Here is a 12,500-nt window from a genome sequence, read left to right on the forward strand (position 1 = left end):
ATCATCAGTACTGTAGTCTATAGAACAGGGAATATATGATATCATCAGTACTGTAGTCTATAGAACAGAATATATGATATCATCAGTGTACTGTATGTCAGGTGAATATATGATATCATCAGTACTGTAGTCTATAGAACAGGAATATATGATAATATGATATCATCAGTACTATAGTAGTCTATAGAACAGGGAATATATGATATCATCAGTCTATAGAACAGGAATATATGATATCATCAGTACTGTCTATAGAACAGGGAATATATGATATCATCAGTACTGTAGTCTATAGAACAGGGAATATATGATATCATCAGTACTGTAGTCTATAGAACAGGGAATATATGATATCATCAGTACTGTAGTCTATAGAACAGGGAATATATGATATCATCAGTACTGTAGTCTATAGAACAGGAATATATGATATCATCAGTACTGTAGTCTATAGAACAGGGAATATATGATATCATCAGTACTGTAGTCTATAGAACAGGGATATCATCAGTACTGATAGTCATAGAACAGGGAATATATGATATCATCAGTACTGTAGTCTATAGAACAGGGAATCATACTGTAGTCTATAGAACAGGAATATATGATATCATCAGTGCTGTAGTCTATAGAACAGGGAATATATGATATCATCAGTACTGTAGTCTATAGTAACAGGGAATATATGATATCATCAGTGCTGTAGTCTATAGAACAGGGAATATATGATATCATCAGTACTGTAGTCTATAGAACAGGGAATATATGATATCATCAGTACTGTAGTCTATAGAACAGGGAATATATGATATCAAACAGTACTGTAGTCTATAGAACAGGGAATATATGATATCATCAGTGCTGTAGTCTATAGAACAGGGAATATATGATATCATCAGTACTGTAGTCTATAGAACAGGGAATATATGATATCATCAGTGCTGTAGTCTATAGAACAGGGAATATATGATATCATCAGTGCTGTAGTCTATAGAACAGGGAATATATGATATCATCAGTACTGTAGTCTATAAAACAGGGAATATATGATATCATCAGTACTGTAGTCTATAGAACAGGGAATATATGATATCATCAGTACTGTAGTCTATAGAACAGGGAATATATGATATCATCAGTGCTGTAGTCTATAGAACAGGGAATATATGATATCATCAGTGCTGTAGTCTATAGAACAGGGAATATATGATATCATCAGTACTGTAGTCTATAGAACAGGGAATATATGATATCATCAGTACTGTAGTCTATAGAACAGGGAATATATGATATCATCAGTACTGTAGTCTATAGAACAGGGAATATATGATATCATCAGTACTGTAGTCTATAGAACAGGGAATATATGATATCATCAGTGCTGTAGTCTATAGAACAGGGAATATATTATATCAAACAAAACAGTTAAATTCACATCTTTCTTCCCTGTGTAAAAAGTCACCCCAGCCTAAACCCTTAGATTGGACTCAACACCTCATGAGTTCCTAGAGATGATACATATGCTTTTGTTGATGGGAAAAGTTTTTTTTTTGGTTCCTCAACAATGAGACACTCAGTCTGCCTGGTCAACGCAGCTCATGCAACAATGTTGATCACAACGATGCTGTTTTCACTTTGCTTCTTAATGTAAATCCACCAGTGTTGTGTCATTAACGTTACATTATTATTATTATGTTTTACATATACAAACAGCCAGCTTGTCATTTCTTCTTAGCAAGTACGGGTCTAAATGTTGTTAGCCGCTAATGCTAATCGACTGTTAGCCGGCGGGTTAATATATGTACTGAGTTATAGCAAAACGTACTTATACAACCTCATAATACCTATAAAAAACCATCAGCATGTTGTTTATACAACAGTATCTTCTAAAAAAAATCAAAGAGGAAAACACAAAGTAAGCATATGTTAGCTACATGAAGTAGCTAAGCTACATGAAGTAGCTAAGAGAAAACATTCAATGTAGCCAAAAGATGATACGTTCCCTATGTCCAAAAACACTGTCTTCAAAGTGGCCGCTATTAACTATAGAATAATCATTATAATTACATTCCCAACAGTTGACAAGTGTTTTGACTTTAAATCGCAACATTTGGTTCAAAATAAGGTCCATATCGTTGCAGCCCCCTACACGGCTGCGTGGGAATGATCTCAAATGAGTGCAGGAAATAAATCAGAATGGAGAAAGACCACCCTAAGGGTCACCGCACTACTCATAAAGCAAATGTAGAATTTAAATAATTACAAATATTATTGTATTTTTGGGGGGAGGGGGTCAAATACATTAATACAATCCAACTTTTGTAATACCGTGAGATAGATGTGTGTGTGTGTGTGTGTAATAAATATATATATATATATACACACACACACACATATATCTATATATACAGATAGAGAGAGAGATGTCTATATAGATTATGTTTTGGGCCCATATGCCCGATCCCTACCAGGAAGTACACTATAAAACTGCATAAAATGATCGAGAATCTTGTCATCACTGATTAACATCAGCTCGTTGTAGAATCAACCTGAACAACTTAACTAACTAGTTAGTTACCTTCACGGGTCTGTGCGTTGGTGATCTGCAGGTCGCAGTCGGTGGCTTTGAGGCGCTCTCTGCCCATAATCTGCCGTTTCAGCTCGGCCAGGGTGATGTGCAGCCCGTCAAAGGTCACGGTGTTGTAGTCCAGTTTGGACGAGAATTTATAATGAACACACGACATTCTCACAACTAATCACTTAAAAAAACTCAAACTCAAAGACAAAGGAGGGGGAAAACAACACGTTAGTTAAGAAATAACAACCAGTAGTAGATATGATCTGAGACTGAAGGTGGAGGGGGGGGGGGAACTACCAGATTATTCTATAATAAGATAATATCGAAGGGAAAACAGGCAATGAACTAAGAGGAAGTATTCACAGATAGTCCTTGTAGCTGTTTGCGTCAAAGACACCAAACTACTAGTAGTGACAGACCGGGACACCAGCGTCTTTAATAACCCGGTCAGTTCGTTAATTAAGTGTCCGGTAAAACAACAAGAAAAAGTACAGTTCCACAAGTGTCCATTACGTTTTTTTTTCACGGTTATTAATACAGTCAGTAAGAGTCTCTCTCGCGGAAACAACGGGCCTTGTAGCTGCGGAAAGCAGCGCGGCACCGGGGTCGCGGTTAGGAGTCCATACGAGGCCCGTAAGCGTCGCTCTTCCGCCGTAAAACGGCGCAAAGTCCTAAAAAATATATTCTTCAATCCGTCTGGGGAAAAATCAAACGTCCAAATAAAATAAAAGTCCTTCAAACGATCCTTTTCGGAGTTGCAGTCCACGCAGGAAACGATGTTGATCCTTGTGTGACCTACGATGAGAGAAGGAGATCTGCGGCCTTGGTCCGTGTACCTACCAGTCAAAACAAAAACATTACCCGCAGATAACCTTATTTTACACTAACTAGTTAACTGGTTAGAAAACGGCCACTGGAAATAAACACTTTAATAACCAGTTAGCTGAGGTTTCTTATCCAAAACGACGGTAATTATCTCTTTCTAAACTATAATTTTCGTTGTTTAAATCCATAACATCCATTTCGACGGTCTTTCAGTTGCTCCTCGTTGTCTTCTGAACATCATGGCGGGCCCGGAAACTGGCCTGACAAGAAAACGGAAACGAGGGTGACGTTCTTCTTTACTGTTCATTGGCGGACTACAATCTCTATGGTTTGTAATCTATGTATGCTTGTGTTCCCTCATGTGCTTTATGTATTGATTTGTTATTAATAAAAATAAAATAAAAAATACAATCTATAATGTGCAACCTACTGTGCGAGGTAGTAAAATATCACAAAAGAAAAAACGTTTTGGATGAAAATACTCATACAAACTAGTAAAAACAACAACAACAAAAATGATACATACAAAGAAATACAATTCAATCTACTTCTGTTAAAATCATAAAGTCAAAACGGATCTCCACAGGTTCAGGAGCACTGGAGGGCGGGGTAGTTCTTCCATCGCAACAAACCACTTGAAGGTCTTCCGTTGTGAATTCTTTCAGGCCCAGAAACTTTTCTTCCGTATCCATAATTGATGTCCATTTTTATTTTATTATTTTTTATGTTGACACTTGACCAGTACAGTTATTAACAGTTACAATAAACACCACAAAGAGAAATTTCGGTTTAGATGTTTGGTAACGTGTGCAGCTTTGTCTCCCTCTAGTGAGCTGTAGAATGAAGCAATAAGGCCCGAGGAGGTACGGTATGCGGCCATATGGCACGGATAAGGGCTGTTCTTTAAGGACGACGCAACCTGGATGGCCGCCTGGATACAACCCTTAGCCGTGGTATATTGGCCATATACCACAAACTCCTGGTTACAAACTTAATTAAACCAGTAAAAAACCCTGATATACCACGGCTGTCAGCCAATCAGCATTCAGGGCTTAAACCACCTAGTTTATAATACACGATAAACCACTATGTTGTAGAATAATAGTGAAGACATCAAAACTATGAAATAACACATATGGAATCATGTAGTAACCAAAAGTGTTCAACAAATCTAAATATATTTTAAATTTGAGTTTCTTCAAAGTAGCCGAAGTTTGCCTTGATGACAGCTTTAAACGCTCTTGGCATTCTCTCAACCAGCTAGTCACCTGAATGCATTTCAATTAACAGGTGTGCCTGTTCATTTGTGGAATTTCTTTCTTAATGCATTTGAGCCAATCAGTTGTGTTGTAACAAGGTAGGGGTGGTATACAGGACACAGCCCTATTTGGTAAAAGACCAAGTCCATATTATGTCAAGAACATCTCAAATAAGCAAAGAGAAACGACAGTCCATCATTACTTTAATACATGAAGGTCAGTCAATCTGGAAAATGTCAAGAACATTGAAAGTTTCTTCAAGTGCAGTCGCAAAAACCATCAAGCGCTATGATGAAACTGTCTCTCATGAGGACCGCCACAGGAAAGGAAGACCCAGAGTTACCTCTGCTGCAGAGGATAAGTTCATTAGAGTTACCTGTCTCTCATGAGGACCGCCACAGGAAAGGAAGACCCAGAGTTACCTCTGCTGCAGAGGATACGTTCATTAGAGTTACCAGCCTCAGAAAATTGCAGCACAAATTAATGCTTCACAGATTTCAAGTAACAGATGCATCTCAACATCAACTGTTCAGAGGAGACTGCGTGAATCAGGCCTTCATGGTCGAATTACTGCAAAGAAACCACTACTAAAGGACACCAATAAGAAGAAGAGACTTGCTTGGGCCAAGAAACACGAGCAATGGACATGAGACCGGTGGAAATCTGTCCTTTGTGTCCGAATTGGAGATTTTTGATTCCAACCACCGTGTCTTTGTGAGATGCAGAGTAGGTGAACGGATGATCGCCGCATGTGTGGTTCCCACCGTGAGGTGAGGCATGGAGGTGTGATGGTTTGCTGGTGACACTGATCAGTGATTTAACTTAGAATTCAAGGCACACTTAACCATCAAGGCCACCACAGCATTCTGGAGCAATACGCCATCCTGTGTGGTTTGCGTTTGTTTCTCAACAGGACAATGACCCAACACACCACCAGGCTGTGTAAGGGCTATTTGACCAAGAAGGAGAGTGATGGAGTGCTGCATCAGATGACCAGGCCTCCAAAATCACCCAACCTCAACCCAATAGAGATGGTTTGGGATGAGTTGGACCGTAAAGTGAAGGAAAAGCAGCCAACAAGTGTTCAGCATATGTGGGAACTCATTCAAGACAGTTGGAAAAAGCATTCCAGGTGAAGCTGGTTGAGAGAATACCATTAGTGTTCAAAGCTGTCATCAAGGCAAAGTGGTGGCTACTTTGAAGAATCTCAAATATGAAATATATTTTGATTTGTTTATCACTTTTTTTGGTTACTACATGATTCTATATGTGTTATTTTAACAGTTTTAATGTCTGTAGCACATACTTATGTTCTATAATTCATTTTAAAGCGACACACACACACACACACACACAGCCAAAATCAACAGCTGAGATGTTATTATTACTGTAGCCTAGTTTACAAAACACAGAAACAGTAGAAATCATTTCATAATGTCACAGAAATGTAAGTTATGTCCCATTTCAAACTCATATTTATTATAGACAGTGTGAGGGCTGACTAAGAGCTACTAGAGGTTAGTCAGTGTATTTATTATAGACAGACTAAGAGCTACTAGAGGTTAGTCAGTGTATTTATTATAGACAGACTAAGAGTTACTAGAGGTTAGTCAGTGTATTTATTATAGACAGACTAAGAGTTACTAGAGGTTAGTCAGTGTATTTATTATAGACAGACTAAGAGTTACTAGAGGTTAGTCAGTGTATTTATTATAGACAGTGTGAGGGCAGACTAAGAGTTACTAGAGGTCAGTCAGTGTATTTATTATAGACAGACTAAGAGTTACTAGAGGTTAGTCAGTGTATTTATTATAGACAGTGTGAGGGCAGACTAAGAGTTACTAGAGGTCAGTCAGTTTATTTATTATAGACAGACTAAGAGTTACTAGAGGTTAGTCAGTGTATTTATTATAGACAGACTAAGAGCTACTAGAGGTTAGTCAGTGTATTTATTATAGACAGTGTGAGGGCAGACTAAGAGCTACTAGAGGTTAGTCAGTGTATTTATTATAGACAGACTAAGAGTTACTAGAGGTTAGTCAGTGACAGACTATTTATTAGTCAGACAGACTAAGAGTTACTAGAGGTTAGTCAGTGTATTTATTATAGACAGTGTGAGGGCAGACTAAGAGTTACTAGAGGTTAGTCAGTGTATTTATTATAGACAGACTAAGAGCTACTAGAGGTTAGTCAGTGTATTTATTATAGACAGACTAAGAGCTACTAGAGGTTAGTCAGTGTATTTATTATAGACAGACTAAGAGTTACTAGAGGTTAGTCAGTGTATTTATTATAGACAGTGTGAGGACAGACTAAGAGTTACTAGAGGTTAGTCAGTGTATTTATTATAGACAGTGTGAGGGCAGACTAAAAGTTACTAGAGGTTAGTCAGTGTATTTATTATAGACAGACTAAGAGTTACTAGAGGTTAGTCAGTGTATTTATTATAGACAGTGTGAGGCCAGACTAAGAGTTACTAGAGGTTAGTCAGTGTATTTATTATAGACAGACTAAGAGCTACTAGAGGTTAGTCAGTGTATTTATTATAGACCGACTAAGAGTTACTAGAGGTTAGTCAGTGTATTTATTATAGACCGACTAAGAGTTACTAGTTCCATCCTGTCTGTTCTGCGGTCATCAGACAGAGGTAGTGTTCCATCCTGTCAACTATTGTCCTCTCTCTCTCTCTCTCTCTCTCTCTCTCTCTCTCTCTCTCTCTCTCTCTCTCTCTCTCTGCTAAAGCTCTCTCTCCTCCCTCTCTCTCTCTCTGCTAAAGCTCTCTCTCTCCTCCCTCCCTCCTCTCTCTCTCTCTCTCTGCTAAAAGCTCTCTCTCTCTCCTCCCCTCCCTCTCTCTCTCTCTCTCTGCTAAAGCCTTCCCTCCTCCCTCCTCCTCCCTCCCTCCCTCTCTCAGACAGGTGTTGTCTTCCTGTTAGCAGCATTGCTAGGCAACATGTCCTTGTTGTTGGGCTTGCTTGTCAGTGGCAACAGGAAAACGCTCCGCAACATCCACCCTCCTCCTCCTCCTCCTCCTCCTCCTCCTGCAGCCATCTTGTTGTCGGGCGGCGTTAGTTTGTGCGAGGCCAACTCCGACCCCGCCGGCCCCGCGGCGACAACCTTGACACGGACAGGGCCACCGGCAACGGCGAGGGGTCGCGAGGTCGCAGCTGCCCCGCCGACGACAGCGAGTGACGGTAGTCCACGTTGCCGCGGTAACTGGAGCGGCGTCTGTAGCGGTTGTAGCGGCTGTAGTAGGACGCGGAGCGGAACAGAGCGTGTTTGGTGAGGAGCGGCGCCCAAGGTCCGGGAGCGTCCGGTGGCGCCTATGAAGGCGTGTACTGTCAGAACGCCCACCATCTCAGCCAAGATGAAGGACAACGCCCGAAGTAGAAAGACCAGCCGCATGAGTAACTCTTCTTACTGTCGCTGACCCGGGTCACCAGAGTTAGCCGAGATGTAGACGATGATGCCAATGATGTTACTGAGTCCTGGAGAGGGGGAGGGGGAGAGAGAGAGAGAGAGAGTTTGCTGAGATGTAGATAAGAGAGAGAGACAGAGAGAGAGAGAGAGAGAGAGAGAGAGAGAGAGAGAGAGAGAGAGAGAGAGTTTGCTGAGATGTAGATGAGAGAGAGAGAGAGAGAGAGAGAGAGAGAGAGACAGAGAGAGAGACAGAGAGACAGAGAGTGAGGTAGAGAGAGAGAGAGAGAGAGAGAGAAAGACAGAGAGAGAGAGAGAGCGAGTTTGCTGAGAGGTAGATGAGAGAAAGAGAGTTTGCTGAGATGTAGATGAGAGAGAGAGAGAGAGAGAGAGAGAGAGAGAGAGAGAGAGAGAGAGAGAGGGCTGACCTGCGGAGACGAACAGTATCCCAGCGCTGAGCATGACGTTGTGTTGGTCTTGTAGAACTCTGCCGGCCACACACACTCCTCCCAGAAACAACAGACCTACACTCATTATGGGGAATATACTGGAGGCTCTCACTGCTCCTTCAACACACACACAGAGACACACACAGACACACACAGACAGACACATACACACAGACACACACAGACACACACAGACAGACACACACACACAGAGACACACACAGACACACACAGACAGACACACACACACAGACACACACACAGACACACACAGACACACACAGACAGACACACACACACAGACACACACACACAGACACACACAGACACACACACAGTAAAAGAGACAGACACACAGAAACACACAGACACGGACACACACACAGAGACACACACAGACACACACATACACACACAGACAGACACACACAGAGACACACACAGACACACACAGACAGACACACACACACACACAGTAAAAGAGACAGACACACAGAAACACACAGACACGGACACACACACAGAGACACACACAGACAGACACACAGTAAAAGAGACAGACATACAAGAAGAGAGAAAAGTCAAAATTACACTCAAAATTCAGTATGTGTTAAGTGTGTGTGTGTCTCTCTCTCTCTCTGTGTGTGTGTGTGTGTGTCTCTCTCTGTGTGTCTCTGTGTGTGTGTGTGTGTGTGTGTGTGTGTGTGTGTCTCTCTCTCTCTCTCTCTCTCTGTGTGTGTGTGTGTGTGTGTCTCTGTCTCTGTGTGTGTCTCTCTGTGTGTGTGTGTGTGTACTCACTCAGTAGGTATTCCGCAGCATCCTGCTCATAGTCTGCATCCTCGAGGAAATAATCAATTTCTTTACACACCCCTGTGAACGTCCCTACACAGAGAACAGAGGTGTTCAGGGGGTTTCTCTACACAGAGAACAGAGGTGTTCAGGGCGTTTCTCTACACAGAGAACAGAGGTGTTCAGGGGGTTTCTCTACACAGAGAACAGAGGTGTTCAGGGGGTTTCTCTACACAGAGAACAGAGGTGTTCAGGGGGTTTCTCTACACAGAGAACAGAAGTGTTCAGGGGGTTTCTCTACACAGAGAACAGAGGTGTTCAGGGGGTTTCTCTACACAGAGAACAGAGGTGTTCAGGGGGTTTCTCTACACAGAGAATAGAGGTGTTCAGGGGGTTTCTCTACACAGAGAACAGAGGTGTTCAGGGGGTTTCTCTACACAGAGAACAGAGTTGTTCAGGAGGTTTCTCTACACAGAGAATAGAGGTGTTCAGGGGGTTTCTCTACACAGAGAACAGGGGTGTTCAGGGGGTTTCTCTACACAGAGAACAGAGGTTTTCAGGGGGTTTCTCTACACAGAGAACAGAGGTGTTCAGGGGGTTTCTCTACACAGAGAATAGAGGTGTTCAGGGGGTTTCTCTACACAGAGAACAGAGGTGTTCAGGGGGTTTCTCTACACAGAGACTAGAGGTGTTCTGGGGGTTTCTCTACACAGAGAACAGAGGTGTTCAGGGGGTTTCTCTACACAGCCCTCTGAACGTCCCTACACAGAGAACATATATATAGTACTAATATTACTACATGCAGGTATTCATCCAACATACTATAACATATATATAGTACTAATATGACTACATACATTAAACATACTATAACATATATATAGTACTAATAGTATTACATACAGGTACACATCCCAGTATACTATAATATATATATATATATATAGTACTACATACAGGTATACATCCCAACATACTATAATATATATATATATATAGTACTAATATTACTAAATACAGGTATACATCCAACATACTATAATATATATATATAGTACTACATACAGGTATACATCCCAACATACTGTAATATATATATAGTACTAATATTACTAAATACAGGTATACATCCCAGTATACTATACTATATATATATAGTACTACATACAGGTATACATTAAACATACTATAATATATATATAGTACTAATATTACTACATACAGTATACAATAATATATATATATATATATAGTACTAATATTACTACATACAGTATACAATAATATATATATATATATAGTACTAATATTACTACATACAGTATACAATAATATATATATATATATATAGTACTAATATTACTACATACAGTATACAATAATATATATATATATATATATATAGTACGAATATTACTACATACAGGTATACAATAATATATATATATATATATTAGTACTAATATTACTACATACAGGTATACAATAATATATATATATATATATATATATATATAGTACTAATATTACTACATACAGGTATACAATAATATATATATATATATATATATAGTACTAATATTACTACATACAGGTATACATTAAACATACTATATATATATAGTACTATATTATATATATATAATATATATATATATATTACTACATATAGTATACACATACAGTATATATATATATATATATATATATAGTACTAATATTACTACATACAGTATACAATAATATATATATATATATATATATATATAGTACTAATATTACTACATACAGTATACAATAATATATATATATATATATATATATATAGTACTAGTATTACTACATACAGTATACACAATATATATATATATATATATATATAGTACTAATATTACTACATACAGTATACAATAATATATATATATATATATATAGTACTAATATTACTACATACAGTATACAATAATATATATATATATATATATATATATATATATATATATATATAGTACTAGTATTACTACATACAGGTATACATTAAACATACTATAACATATATATAGTACTAACTGCCAGGCAAGAGCAGAGCAGAGCCTGACCAACACTAACAGTCCTGGAGAGATCTTCCCCAAGGGGCTGTCAACTGTTCAATGGTCCTCAATACACAGCCACACACACACACACACACACACACACACACAACATTGATGTCCTTTAACAGCCTGTCCACTCATTAAACCACTTTAATGTTTAACAGATGGAGGTCAGCAAACATTAGTGTGTGTGTGTGTGTGTGTGTGTGTCTGTGTGTGTGTGTGTGTGTGTGTGTGTGTGTGTGTGTGTCTGTGTCTGTGTCTGTGTCTGTGTCTGTGTGTGTGTGTGTGTGTGTGTGTGTGTGTGTGTGTGTGTCTGTGTCTGTGTGTGTGTGTGTGTGTCTTCAAGGCCGAGGACCCTGAACTGAGTCTTCAAGGCCGAGGACCCTAAGAGCTCCAGAGTAACCTTCTCTCCTGGTCTCTAATCAAGCCGAGGACCCTAAGAGCTCCAGAGTAACCTTCTCTCCTAGTCTCTAATCAAGCCGAGGACCCTAAGAGCTCCAGAGTAATCTTCTCTCCTGGTCTCTAATCAAGCCGAGGACCCTAAGAGCTCCAAGAGCTAATCCAGAGTCCCTAAGAGCTCCAAAGTAACCTTCCTCTCCCCTGGTCTCTAATCATCATCCTAGACACCCAGACCCACTTCAATTCTGACCCTAAGAGCAATCTGAATCCACACCCACCTGAGTAACAGATCCACAGAGGATGCAATCTCCACACCCACCTGGACAAGAGGGGAACCGACAGATCCACAGAGGATGCTCTAATCACACCCACCTGGACAAGAGACCCTCCACAGAGGATGTCCCACACCCACCTAAGAGGGGAACCTCCAAGAGGATAACCTTCCTGGAAAGAGGGGGAACCGACAGATGAGGATGCAATAATCGGACAAGAGGGGAACCTCCACAGAGGATGCAATCTGAATCCACACCCACCTGGACTCACATCTGTAATTATGATCCACAGAGGATGCAATCTGAATCCACACCCACCTGGACAAGAGGGGAACCTGGATCACAGAGGATGCAATCTGAATCCACACCCACCTGGACAAGAGGGGAACCCTAACAGATCCAGAGGATGCAATCTGAAT

The 12,500-nt window shown here is 39.9% G+C and overlaps 1 pseudogene; it reads right to left on the reverse strand.

Annotated features, from left to right (window-relative positions):
• Window positions 1-7,569: 7,569 nt before the first annotated feature.
• The window catches only part of LOC135560362 (voltage-dependent calcium channel gamma-3 subunit-like), a 9,299-nt pseudogene continuing 4,368 nt past the window's right edge, over window positions 7,570-12,500 (reverse strand).

The sequence above is a fragment of the Oncorhynchus nerka genome, linkage group LG15 (assembly GCF_034236695.1).
Source record: "Oncorhynchus nerka isolate Pitt River linkage group LG15, Oner_Uvic_2.0, whole genome shotgun sequence".
Classification (NCBI taxonomy): Eukaryota; Metazoa; Chordata; class Actinopteri; order Salmoniformes; family Salmonidae; genus Oncorhynchus; species Oncorhynchus nerka.